This window comes from Diorhabda sublineata, chromosome 6 (genome assembly GCF_026230105.1).
Source record: "Diorhabda sublineata isolate icDioSubl1.1 chromosome 6, icDioSubl1.1, whole genome shotgun sequence".
NCBI lineage: Eukaryota > Metazoa > Arthropoda > Insecta > Coleoptera > Chrysomelidae > Diorhabda > Diorhabda sublineata.
The window spans coordinates 5,835,273-5,849,797 of record NC_079479.1 but is presented as its reverse complement, the minus strand read 5'-3'; the positions used below and the strand labels follow the sequence as shown (position 1 = coordinate 5,849,797).

Sequence of the window (14,525 nt, the reverse complement as noted above, 5' to 3'; positions counted from 1 at the left end):
ATAACACCATATTCCTATTTATTTAAAGAAATTTATGAATTGAATAAATTTCATCAATGAAGTAACTCCTTATAGCAGACTGTCTCTGGCAGGATTATTTGGAGTGGAGATGATGAGTCCACGTGGACTGACTGATTATATGTATGAATTAGTTTTCGATAAAATAAAGTTTGATTTGTAGACAAGTCTTTGACCAATATTTCAGTTGTTACTTTATCGAATGATTTAAAAATTGAGTGAATAAATTTGTAAATTTGATTAAAAACTATAATGGGAGAGTATTTTTTTTAATTTCCATAGTCACTTTCAAATATTATAATGTTTGTTCATTAATTCTTGAAATTTTTTGTTTCGGACAAAATCTGGAAACATGAGTGGATCCAACAGAATAATTCATAATCAAGCTCGACAAATTATATAAGAAATAAATAAAAATTGAAAAAATATAGTAAAAATGTGCATTACATATAATATCAACTTATTTATTTCCATTCAGGGAAACTAACCCATTTTGGTGCTTCTTTTGCTCCATTTGTCCATTGTTAGTGAGTAACTTCAGCTGCCCAAACTGGTTTTGCACCTACGTTATAAACTCTTGCTGCAACTACTGGAGTAATATCTGCAGTATAACTTTTGTTCCAGATTTCTGCAGGTTTAGCAACAGCAGATGTTGCTTCTTTGGCTGCTTGTTCTTCTTTTTCGGCGCTTCTTCAGATTCACGATAGAAGAATTGATCAACAATAACGTCCTATGTGGTGTCACGTGGAATATTACACTTAAGGCGAAGCACTTCTCTAGCCAAGATCCACCAAAGTAAACCAATACTATGTGCAGATTTTTTATTTACAGGAACAGCAATGTCAACAAATCTAAGTGGTGAATCTGTATTACACAAAGCAGTTACAGTTTACGTAAGAAGCTTCAGTAATTGACTGGTGGTCAAAAGCTGTTTCAATAACAAAGGGTTTCCTGGAAGCAACCTGGATATGATTAGTAAAGGCATCAGAAGTAAATCTTCCGGCTAGGAGTGACTCCAGTGTGGACTGCAAGAGCAGCAAGTTGGTCGTAAGAACGAACACCTGTATGTTCAAAAGTAAAATTTTCTCCCGGTTTTACGTTAATTTATGATACGAGTACCATTGGGACGCCTCTTATAAACGTACTGTTCCATTTGAAAGACATTTGCGGTACCAAGATGAGTACCAGTGGCCAATATTTCGGTAACATCATCCTTTCGTAGACATCTCAACGCTTACATGAAGCAAGTTGCCACTTGGGACAGCTACAAAAAAGAGAAAAAGAAGAGGATGCCTTGAAAATCCTATGAGCAGTTTGCATAAGAGAGTAGGCAAAGCTTATAATGTTTCTGTCGCCTAGCTGAAACTTAGTGGTGAAGGTGATTGATAATCTCCCGCTTTAAATCGCCTCGAAAAACCTTCAACTCCCAAAGGTACCGTTGATGAATTTGAGGAAGAAATAATTCGAAAGAATTAATGAAAAATGAAAAGGAACTTCGAATCAGTAGAAAATGAATGTGGGATCAATTTTACTGGCAAAACAGATTCGCTTAGAAAATTTGTTGAAAAAATGGGATCCAGATGGAAAAAATAAAAATGGTGAAATACGACATAAAAGCAAAAAGTATTGGTACCATCAAACGGACTTCCTCAGGTCTCACTTTAATAATACGGTGTATTGTTGCCGTTTAGTTCTGCGCAACTATGTTCAAGGACATGGCTCAAGACGTTTTCCACTACCTCTGTATCTTTAATAGGTGAGTAATGATCGCTATAGCTCACAGAAATTTTGTATCATAATCTATCATTCAATTACAATATTGTAGTTACCACAACCATAACTTACTCTTGGTCTAAGTGATGCTTTCCACTAAATACAAGGCTAGGAACCATTCCCATTTAATCTAAAATAAAATAACAAAAAAGTAGAAGTTCGTTTTCTTCGTTGACAGAAATTTTATAACCAAATAAAAACAATTTTGATCTGATTAATTACACTCAAGGTTTCTGGCCGGTATGATAACAAGGATATAGCCATCTTGACGACCTCTCACTTTATTTGCCCAAACAATTCGAATTTATTGAGGAAGATAATAAGGAAGAAACAGTTGAAGGCTATTAAGGTTCCTACGTCACATAACACTAATCGTTCTCTGTATGCATCAACCATCTACCTACTGGATAATTAGATCAATGTCAGGGTTATGTCAATAAAATATTTTTATTTGTTCGATTGAATAACAATAAAAAATAGATAATTTGGAAATAGAGTTTAATTTCAATACGAGGTAATCAAATCGAAAACGAAATTTTAAGGTTAATTTTACTCAAAAGATTTACCAAAGCATTGAAAATAGACTGTACAAACAAATGAAGTTTATTTGAATGGTTTTTATTCTTCTTGCATTCTATTCTCCAGTTTGTTTTGACCGATCACTTACTTAATCACCTCCAAAACTCTTTTCAAAGTCAAAAAACTCACTGAAAATGTATTAGTCGAGACAGTTTTACTTTTTTAAATACGATTATTTCAAAAAATAATACCGTGTCTGGACACAAACTGTATTATACCATGATCCGAGCTATTTTGTTAAAATAAAACTAATCTGTTAATGTAACACCACGTGTATTTATTAAAACCTGTTGACAAAAAGCCGCGTATTAGGATCGTCTTGTCTCGAGTCCAAAACACTGGCCTCAACCCCCCATGCCTGTTGAGCCAATTAATTGTAACTTTTAATTGACTCGTACAAAGGTAGCGGGATAGTTATGAAATAAATATATAATTGATAACCTATATAATACATCTCCTCGTATAAGTTTAGTTTGTCCGGTTTTTTTATCACACGACCACATCTCGTTTTGATATCATGATCTAAAACTTTTGGACTGGATAATAAACATTCTGGGGGAGCCTCCAGCAGTTTGAGTGACACAGCAGGCTGAACTAAAGGTTCACCACTACTCTCATCTATGTCAGGCTCGTTGCTTTTAGACACATACTCATTTAGGGATTCCTTAAGGTCAATGCGATTACGCCTAATCCCATTACCAAAGGAATCTTACCCACTTATTCTTTACATGATCAAAAATCGTCACATTGGTTTTAGGGTCCAAAGGTTTTAGATCTTTACTTTTCTTGTCATAGTAAGACCTATAAATATTCTGTCTTCGCAATAGTTTCTCAGAAACGTCTTCATAGAGTTTCGGGTGCAAAAGACTGGAATTGATTGGCACTTTTGTCTTGCAAATCCTGCTCATCAATAACTCTGCAGGTAAATAGCCAATATACTTAAGTGGTGAATTTCTGTATTGCAATAAAGCAGTGTGTATATCAGAGTTTTCTTTCAAACATTTTTTTAGTATATTTTTACCTATATCTACCCAGTGTAGCCATTATCTTCGTTTGTGTAGAGACTGTTTTTTTGTTTTGCTGTGAAAATAATCGCAGTAAAAATATAGTAACGGATTATTGTGAAATTTCCTATGAACCCTGGAAAAACTGCAATTGAAACTTCATCCATATCCATTTTGAAGTTCCAATTTTCAATGATACATGTATTTGGCCCATGACTCGATTAATCTTGACCTCCAATGATCAGTCATAGCCGATTTTTCAATGTAGACATTGAGCTTTACATAGCCCTATAAGAAAAAAGTCAAGAGGTGTGATGTCACACGACCTATTCGGTCAATTCACTGGTTCAAATGATACGTTCGTGGAGTTGCTCTCGTAGTAAAGCCATGGTTTCGTAGGTTTTATGGCAAGTGGCGTCATCTTGTTAGAACCCAACTTCGTCGAGATTACAGTCTGCAAGTCCGAACATCAAATACTTTCTTATCTTGACGCGGTGACCATTCACAGTCACATTCTGTGTTGAAGTTTATGAACCGATTATTCCATCGGCTCATAAACCACACCAAACAATAATTTAATCTGGATTGAACCTCTTTGGTTTATTCATCATCTCAAATACGGGAGTTTAATTCATTCACGAACCTGTTAAGCCTCATCGGTGAACAGTTTGTTGGTCGAAAACAGGTAATTTTCTGCAAGTTTGTTAACGCTCAAAAACTAAAACGGTACGACATATAAAATACTCCTAATTGCTGAATACGTCAGATAAAGCTATTGAGAATGGTGACGAACAATTCGTACTAAAGCTGAACAATTTGTAGATGGTGTATCAAGTCAAGTCTTTCAATTATGAGCACTACTAAACATGATTACCAATTTAGTTGACACGGGGTATGCGCGATATTCAATTAAATCCTCACTACAAAAAGTCTGTGTTATTATTTTGTTTATTTCCTTTGGTTAGATATATTTCAAATGTGAATGTGTAATTCACGACAAATATGAACTCGTTTTCTAAAATTTATTTTTCCCAAAACTCTAGTGACAAGTTACAAAATAATAAACATTTTTATTATCATTGTTTCTAAAATCTCTAATCACGATGACACCGTATCTACAACTAAAGAACAACATTTTTTCCACTATCAATCACCGATCGACAGACACAAAGCAGAAGTTGAAAGGAGAAGTGTCGACAGGACGACACGGCGACAAGCACCAGGAGGTGCTGTCTTAGATTCAAATAGAGCCGCTGTAGAAGCGCCAATTCCATCAAGTCATTCTCTATAATGAGTTCGAAGTCGATTATGATGATGATGACGAGGCAAAGTAAGCCCGGTAGCTACTTAAATATATATAATAATGATAGAATTGACGCCAGCCAGGAAGGTGATGCTTCAGTATTAGATTTTATATATAAGGTGATGTTGAATTACGTACATTTATTTCCAATGGTAACACGTTCAAAAATAAGTGTATTGTTTTATATACATTCATTTAATTAAGCATAAGTCAGTTTACCGTGGAGTGCTTTTGCATGGAAGCGATGGAAGATACTATTTTCTCCATGTCTTTCCTTTTCTTTCTTTTATCCCTATTTTATTATTTTGGATTCGAAAGTTTTGTTGGTAATCTGTTTTCAGACATCTGACACATGTCTCCAAGCCATCTCAACTGTTTCATCTATTTCATCTGTATCTTTAGTTTCTCTATGTGCTTCATTTCTTATTTCATCTATTTCCCCGAGGAATATCATTTCTGTTATATTATTATATTTATACAGGTTTCCATAATCTCATAATGTTTCCATTTTATCAAATTTACATTAAATTTTCCCAGCTTTTTCTTTGTTTCTTACTTACTCACTCTGACATTATTTTCTATTTATAACACCTAGATATTTATAGCTTTTCACTTGCTCAATTCTGTTTTCCCTTTATTTGAATATCATGTATCTTTTCCTCATTTATTATCTCATTTATCAATTCTGTTAGTTTATTTATTCCCTTTTCATCCATATATTTCATCATTTCAGCAATCATATCGTCTGTTTCTGATGCTTTGCCTAGATGCAATGTTTTAACAGCTTTTATTACTTCTTTCCTTATTTTTATTAATGTCTATTTATACAGACTTTTCTTCAATTTCATTCCATCTCTCTATTACTTCATCTTCCTTCGTGAGCATATTTCCACCTTGTCTTTTCTTGTTTCTTTCTTTCTCATTTATTTTAGCGTTCCATAGAATAATTTTCAATTTTCCCTGTCCTCTATATGTCTATGTTATTTGATGGCAAATCTTTGTGTCTGCTTCAAGGATAACAATTTTTTAATTTTAGATTTTTCAGACTGAATAATGACAGAATTATAACCCTGTAAAGGGATGAATTAGAACAATCTTCACCAAATGGTTTTTCATATTATCAATTCCCAGGATATCAAATATTGAATTGAATTTTGTTCATTAAGATCATCGAGATTCATTAATCTTCTTTCCTATCGTGTGCTACACAATTTAGATCCAAAAATGTGTTCTTAAGTCTTATAGAACAGTTTAAATGTGTAGTCAAATAGCCAAATAACAAAGTAAATAAGAATAATCTATCAAGTCTCGTTATAATTTGTTATTGTTATAAAACATTACGATTTAACTGTTAAAATAAGAAGTAATTATTTACCGACGCCTTTCTAAAAAATTCAGTCTAGAATTATTCGTATTTCTTTGGTGAAACAGTTGAGTTTCACGGTTGAAAACGTGAGTAATGATCAGTTCAGTGAAAGATTTGCATTGTTGAGGTTTGAAGTCGAGATGGACCGTACAATTATTTGTGGCAAGGGCATTCAATTACTTTGATCTTTCTTTTTGCAGATTAATATTTCCATAAAATTTTTCATGCGCATCGGTATTTCATTGCATTGACCTCTACCAATGTTACATTAATAGATAAAAGGTGGAGGTAATTGTACGGAAGGTATATATGGAGGGTACCTATAGTAATTTTCATATTAAGTTTTCATATAGGTAGGTCCTAAAGCAATGGATCAATTTATTAAAGATATTTGTGGTGACTACCTTAAAAATACTTAACACAGGTACACATTTCTCTGAACAAACTTCCTAAATAAAAAGATAATCCTTCCACCCCTGACTGACCGATACCTGACCAAAGAAATTCCAATTAACCTTCTTAACGTCCGAATAGCATACGATTGAACACTTTTTTGGAAAAACCAATAATTTCTATCTGCTCATTGTTCCATACTTACTCGAGACCGCGAAGCGATCAGATCTGGAACGCCGAGATCTCTGCGAAGCTGCGCCGTTTCCAGAGATTTAAGTCGTGCGACTTAGTTTAATCTTTCCTTGTATATATTTTTTTTGCATATAGTTTTGTTGATGTATTATAGTAAGTTTAAGTTATCTCCACAACCCTCGATACTAAAACTAGCGCCCATTCTGTCTCGAGACGGCGAAACGATCAGATTTCGAACGCCGAGATCTCTGCGAAGCTGCGCCGTTTCCAGAGATTTAAGTCGTGCGACGTAGTTTAATCTTTCCTTGTATATTTATTTTTGCATATAGTTTTGTTGATGTATTATAGTAAGTTTAAGTTATCTCCACAACCCTCGATACTAAGACTAGCACCCATTCTGTTTCGAGACCGCGAAGCGATCGGATCTCGAATGCCGAGATCTCTGCGAAGCTGCGCCGTTTCCAGAGATTTAAGATGCCTCATCAATAACGAACTGAACGGATGGCTACAGAATCACACGGAGTCTCAATGGAGAAACACTCCAGGCCTAAGTCAGACAATCCTCACATACTCAATTATATCAATAACTATATTTTATTGTATCGGAAAATTCTTACAACAATCGCATCTATAGAGCTAAAAATTTCTCGAAAGAAACTTGGTCTGTTATCAATGATTTGAGAAACAAAACGGGTTCATCAAACACTATTGACCTCGACCAAGACGAACTTAAAAATGATTTTATGTACGTTAGTAAGAATATTAGCTCTAAAATTATTTTTAAATTTTCCAGTAGTGATGATTAACGTTTTATCTTCTCTAATCAACGAATCATTTGAAATAAGGCTTGTCCCTAGCTGTCTAAAAATAGCTATAATTGTTCTGCTGCACAAGGTTATCATCACCAATCTTACCGAAGATAATTGAAATACCAATGAAGAGCCGTCAATTGCCTCTAGATCTTGAAAGCTCGATTAGTTTCCTACCTAACAAATGCCCTAATGAAGTTATGTTTTCTATTATTAAAGAAGTATATACCTCACTTAATAATAAATTTTATACGGCTTCGGTTTTTCGTGATTTTGTTAAGACCTTCGCTTGTGTTACTTTAAAATGGTTGTTATCTTAGATTCAAAATAGAAAATGACTGGTATGAGCTAATGGTGTAGTTTCTAGTAATTTTGCGATTGGCAATGGTTCAATTTTAGGTCCAATTATTTCTTGGTATTCATTAATAATGTCACAGAATTAAGAATTGATGGTAGATTCACTTTATTTGCGAATGATGGCAGTGATAACTGGAGTGGTCCAGATGTACAAGCCTCAAATTCTATCATGAGCAAAGATCTCATTACGATCAAGACCTGATATGACGCGAACGGCCTCTGCTTAAACACTGAGAAAATTTTAGTTTTATGATTTAATATGATCCTTCGATTCGAGTTTCTTGGTGTACATATTGACGATGCCCTTCAATGGTCATCACATGTGTCTGTACCTAAACAGATCGATTCTTGTACTGCTTCCACAATTCACTACTGACTACTCTCATCTTTGCTATTGTTTGCCTTTCTGTGGGTCTTGTAGTTTGCACCTCTTCGAATCTGTCTTCAAATTACAAAAAAGAGCTATTCGGTACGTTTGTGGTTTAAGTAGTAGAACACATTACAAAATCTATTTTTAAAAATACAAAATTTTAACTCTCCCCGCTCTTTTCATCTTAGAATCTGTTTGTTTAGTACGCAAACACTTTCCCAACTAAACTGAGAGATCCATTCATAATTACCCTGCTAAAAGAAAAAAATTCAACATTTATTTAACAATACCCACTTCTGATCTGGTAAAAAATGCGATCATCTTCAATGCCAAAAAATTATTCAACCTTCAGAATTAAAAATGAAAAATAGATTTAGTAAATTCCGGAGATTGACAAAGGCATTTCTCCTTGGAAGATCTCATTATTCTGTGGCAGAATTCTACAATTTACTGGCAAAAAATCAATTTAGTAATAAAATTGTGAAATTTTCTTATGACAATAAAGCTTTGTCTTAGGCCGAAGTGTTTTCTAGTGAACCTGATATACCCCGCTAGCCACTTTGGGGTTTTTGAGGCTTTCTTATTTTTATTGTCCAAAGTTTTTAGTTTCTGTATGATGCATGTATAATTAATTAATTTCGATCTATCAGATAGACAATTCTACCCACGGGGGTGTAAAATTAAAGTTAAAAACCGTGTATACTTCTTAAGAACCGGTAACCACAAAAGTATTTCTTAACCTTGAATAAATATATTGACCGGTATCAGAAAATTGTTTCATAGACAAAATAGTATTGGTTATTAGTTATAAAAATGATATATCACTACAATGGAAAATCCATTGAAGATTATTATTCTCAGAAAGGAGTGAATATACCGCTTTGATTTAACCGCCGTTGTAATATCATTTCAACTCTTTTTTTCGCGTTTTTTTATTATATTTTATATTTTATTCTATTTATATTGTAATGAAGTTCTTTATAATTAATTCACGTAGTAATACAATTTGACACCTGCTACATAATTTTCAAAAGTACATATAACTAAGATTAATGAAATTTTATTATGATAATGCATCCAGCAACCCATTTATCTACACTTTATTCATAAATACGACAGAATAATAAAACTATTCTATCTTCGCAAAATGAATACAGGATGATTTTATTAAGTAATATAGAAAAATGGACGAGAAAAATCATTTTTTTTTTCCTGTGACTAGTAGATATCACTTAAATCGTGTGACTGACACACAGATGGCACTACCATTGCCAAATTCATATGCCATTTATGAAGTACCAACTTTCAAAAGGCTTTGTGTCAAATTTCATGACATTTCGATAAGTAAGAAAAAAATGACAGCTATTTAAGTGAGGTTACTTTTGTTATTTTCAAAACAATGGATTCAAAACAATTTCGTGTGTTATTATTCTTCTTGACGAAAAAAAATACTGTACAAGCTTAGCAATGGCTTCAAAAGTGTTATCTGGAATCTGCTCCAACGAAAAAAGTATTTGTTATTGATTTGCTGAACTTAAACGTGGTCTTACAGATACCAATGATGGTGAACGTTCTGCTCGTTCAATTGAGATACGTGGTTACTCTAGAAAACATCAAATTGGTTATATCTAATCGTAAATTTAGATTGTGTGAGATAGCTGAGGCCATGAAAATATCAGAAAGCAGTGTGTTTATAATTATGCATTAACATTGGGCCATAAGAAAGCTTTTTTCAAAGTGGCTGACGCATTTACTCATTTAGAGCAATGTTTGGCTATATTTACACGTAATAAATCAGATTTTTCGCATCGATATGTGACAATGAAGAAACATGGATCCATCACTTCACTCCGGAATCAAAACAATCATCATATGAGTGGATTGCAACCGATGAACCACGCCCGAAGCGTCCAAAGACACAACAGTCAGCTGGGAAGGTTATGGCTTCAGTATTTTGGGATCAACATGGAATATTGTTCATCGACTAACTCCAAAAGGGAGAGAAAATCAATAGCGAACACTACATAGAGTTGTTGGATCGTTTTCATTCAAAAATCAACGAAAAACGGCCTAATTTATAGAATAAAAAACTACAGTTACATTAAGACATTGTACGATGGCAACCATGGTTAAATTGAACTAATTACACTTGCTTCATCATCCACCGTATAGTCCATATCTGGCCTCCAGATTCTACTGGCTATTCGCTGAAAATGCTCGCCGGTAAGAAATTCAGCTTAAATGAAGAAGCAATTACTGAAACTGAAGCCTATTTTGAGGCAAAAAACAAATCCTTCTACAAATACGGTATCGAGGAAAATCGATTTTTGGCAAAACATGAGTTTTTCTTAACTAGTCACCCGACTTATTGAGTGATGGTTACTTTTTCTTGTATCAGAAGAAGTTTAGTGTCTTTTTCAACATCAAAAGACTAAAAATTGAGTTGTTAGGGAAATGAGTGACGTGATTATTCATCGTCCACGGCGTTTATGAACAAACTTTTCAATTAAATAAAAAATGGACTAAATGTTATATATTTATATACATATAACTGAGTGGATGACATTACATATTTTCCTTGACATACAGATACAAGGAAGAGATTCAATAGACAGACTTCGTTAAACAAAAACGTGTTTGATTATCTCTCCCAAAATCATGTAAATGCAAAATGTAATAGTTATCCTTTGCATGGGTATTAAAATGTCCTTCGAATAGAATTAAGACACAACTAAATTACGCATATAACGAGCTCGAAGCTGCCAAAAAGACATGTTTAGTATCAAATAACAAAAACAAAAGAGTGGGGAAAATGAAGTCAACTAAAGATTAAAAATTGATGAAATACTTAAGTACAGAAAAAAATATATAAATCAATAAGTAAAATAGTGCCAATTAAAGGAAAAAAGGCAAAGAAAAATCATGTTTTGACTGTTCAAAAACGTGAGAGCTCGCATTGTCGAGGTGGAGAATGATTAGTCTAATGCGATTGGTTTCCTTGATGTTTTTGAAAAATTTCTGGTTTACCATTTAGAATTGATCTTTCTACGTAATCCAGTTATTCCGAAAAACCAGTCAACCATTTGCTTCGAAGTGTTTTGTACAGCAACAACTTTTGTTGGATGTGGCTCGTCTTGAAAGACCCATACAATCGATTGTTGTTTAGTTTCGAATTAATCATGGATAAAACGTATTCAATCGTGTCTTATATATCATTATTAATCAACTGAGATCCTGGGAATAAATGGAACTGTTTCCAATTTCAGTGTCATTTTATATAATTTGAATGATACTGATGAAAAGACTTTAGCATTTGACCATCTATATAAAAAAGATGAATCCATCTTGTTTTAACCAAATTTTCAATCCTTTTTTAGATTTGAAATAGAAACAATAACTTCTACAAGAAAACTTGCTGATTTATTAATAATAAAGAATGATCTTCAATCTTTCTTATAATGTTCACGATATTTCTGTATTTTCACGATTTCTGTGGCTATTCTATCCATCGAAAATGATGTCAATAACACTTTTGCCAAACAGAAAGCCTGAATAACATAATTATAATAATTATTATTGTGTACCTTAACTACAATTGTGATTTTAGCTCAATTTTAACTCTAAATTTGATACCTTCAATCTCAATAGAATTATTAGAAAAACAAGTGATTATAATTATAAAGTTTGTATGCACTCCTTAACGAAATGATTTGTTATCAAATTCTCACAAGTAAAAATTTATAAATAAACAGTATTATCAAACAAAAAATACCATCATTGTTAGATCAGCTTGTTTATATTGGAGAGAATCATCCGTTAAGTTTACCAGGAGCCTGGAATCTTATACGCCACTGCAGGATTCATAATTATTTATTTAGATTAATAGAGCAAATTACAAAATAAATTCTAAATAAAAACAATCATGCAAATATTTAAATTTATACGGTTGGTAGATTGTAGCAATTACTGGGTTACTAAGCCATCGGAATAAAGATAATTTATTCACCAACAAGTAAAAGGTGCCTTACGAGATCATAATCATTTGTTCAATTACCCCATTTCAAAATTGCTATCATCAAATTCTATTAATAGTACAAGTTATTATATATGGCGCCATCTCTTAGCGAATAGCTCGACTTGTATAAAGCTTTCACTGCAAACAAGATAATACAGTAATCTAGATTTATCGTTAATTGTTTTACCTTTAACATAGTTGATTCCAATTTTTTACTTTATTTTCGATAGGTTTAAGGATCATTTTGGATTTCAAGCTTTCCGAAGAGGTGCATCGAGTTATGTTACTGGAAAAATCTTGCGCATGTTTATTATGAAACCGCCTTTTTTACCCTTACCACCGATGGTCGCCATTAGTACATGGTATAATAATAGGTTTACCATTGGTTGGTAATTTTTATCATGGGTTTTTTAGCATGGCAACTGAATACCATTCGATGTTATCCTGGTATTAGGTATCAAGGTTTGTTTTGTAGATATATACAAAGTGAATTTTTATATTTTAAGCACGAAAAGACATTTTTATTATTTTAAAACTTGATGAAGTATTGATTAATGTCATAAAGGATTTAAGTGATGTACAAATATTGATTATAAAACATCTCTAAGTAGTTATTGCAATTAAGAATAGGTTTGGATGAGCAGTTCGAGAAATAGGAAGCGATTTACATAAATCTTCATAGATAAAAAAATAAAACCGGAATTGTTGCAAAATATAGTGATAATTGCATTAGAGAAATTGAAAATAGTATCTCAATGTCATATTATTAAGGAAAGATAAGTTTTTATTGTTGCCAAATGTTGCCAAATCATTAATCATCAACGTGTTTTGTTGCCCGATAAGTGAAAAATAGACTTTTGAATAATTTGGCTACCATTATGTGGTAGAAGCGATTGTAAAACCTTTATTATGTAAACTATAGCTTAAATTGTCCAAATTTGAGATACTATAAGTCTTTTCGATCCTAAACAAATAGATTTTGCAATGGATGATCAAAATGGCATCAAGTAGTCATGCGGGAGACTTTATCCAGGGTAAACTCACTCGCCTATAATTTTATCTTTTCAATCTTTACAATTTCATACAATAACTTTCAAATTGATAATGCAAACATTGATTTTAAGTTCCTTTCAGACTTATTAAACTTCTGTTCAAAGATGCCATTCGTATACCGAAGAAAACAAAACAGCGACAGAAAACAGCACGGAATTAATGAAATGGCCATAAAAATTGCTGTACAGGAGAAAAAATGATGGGTATTCAATTAGATCGACGGCTAAAAAATATGAAATCAATAGGAATACCTTGCGAAATTACATCAGGGATCCATCCAACTTTAAGAAGGTTACAAAGCTTGGAAGCCAATTCAGATCTTTACAAATAATCACATCAGAGGAAGAAACAGTGTTTGTTTCTTACTTATTAGTGTAGCAAAATGAACTATGGGTTAAGACGGAAACAAGCTATGCAGCTGGCAGCTGAATATTTTAGGATTCATTCAAAAAGCTACCCAAAATCACGGTTAGAAAACAATTCCGCTGGAAAAGATTGGTTTCGCTGATTTTTAAAGAGGAACACGGTCTTAAGTTTAAGAAAACTAGAAGCCACAAGCCTATCGAGATCAACAAGCTTTAATAAAAAGAATGTTCAAGTTCAAGTTCAAATTTGAGCCACATAATATTTGGAACTGTGACGAGACCGGATGTACCACAGTCCAAGTGTGCCCTAAGGTATTGGCTAGCAGAAAAGTACGGCGAGTTGGTCATGTCACTTCTGCAGACAGGGGGACACTAGTGACTGCATGTTTTGCCGTCAACGCAATAGGAAATGGCGCAGTCTAATAGTTTTAAGGTTTAGTTATCTTTGTTTGTTTTTTATGAGAGATTTTACTTCAAAGATTCAGATTTCTCGTTGTTATTAGTTTTAAGTTCTTTCATGTTCTGTGTTAGCCTTGACTTTGTTCAACAAATATACTTGTTTTTCCATCATTTTTCTATTATTTTTCAAGACTGGTCAAAGACTCCCTACCAGCCCAGGCGGGAGAGTTTAGCCAAAAATCTATGATGATTAAAATGTTGATTATACAGAATCGGTTTTATTTTTTGATAGTTCATCAGGTGGAAAAGATTTCACTATGAGGGGGATGTCATGACCCATAATTTGTTTAATAAATTATAACGGAAACTAAGGGTCATCAAGTAAAAAGTGGCCAAAGTCTCCCGGACTCCCCCTATAGATACATTTTTAGCTTAAAAATGGGGCGTCGAAGACAGGGCATAACGGGCTGGAAAATTGGTAGCAAAATCTTATATCTCTTGGAACAATATCAAAATTAACTTAAATATG

The 14,525-nt window shown here is 33.2% G+C and overlaps 1 pseudogene; it reads right to left on the bottom strand.

Annotated features, from left to right (window-relative positions):
* Positions 1 to 542: 542 nt before the first annotated feature.
* Positions 543 to 12,532, bottom strand: LOC130445167 (40S ribosomal protein SA-like; annotated as a pseudogene).
* Positions 12,533 to 14,525: the final 1,993 nt, after the last annotated feature.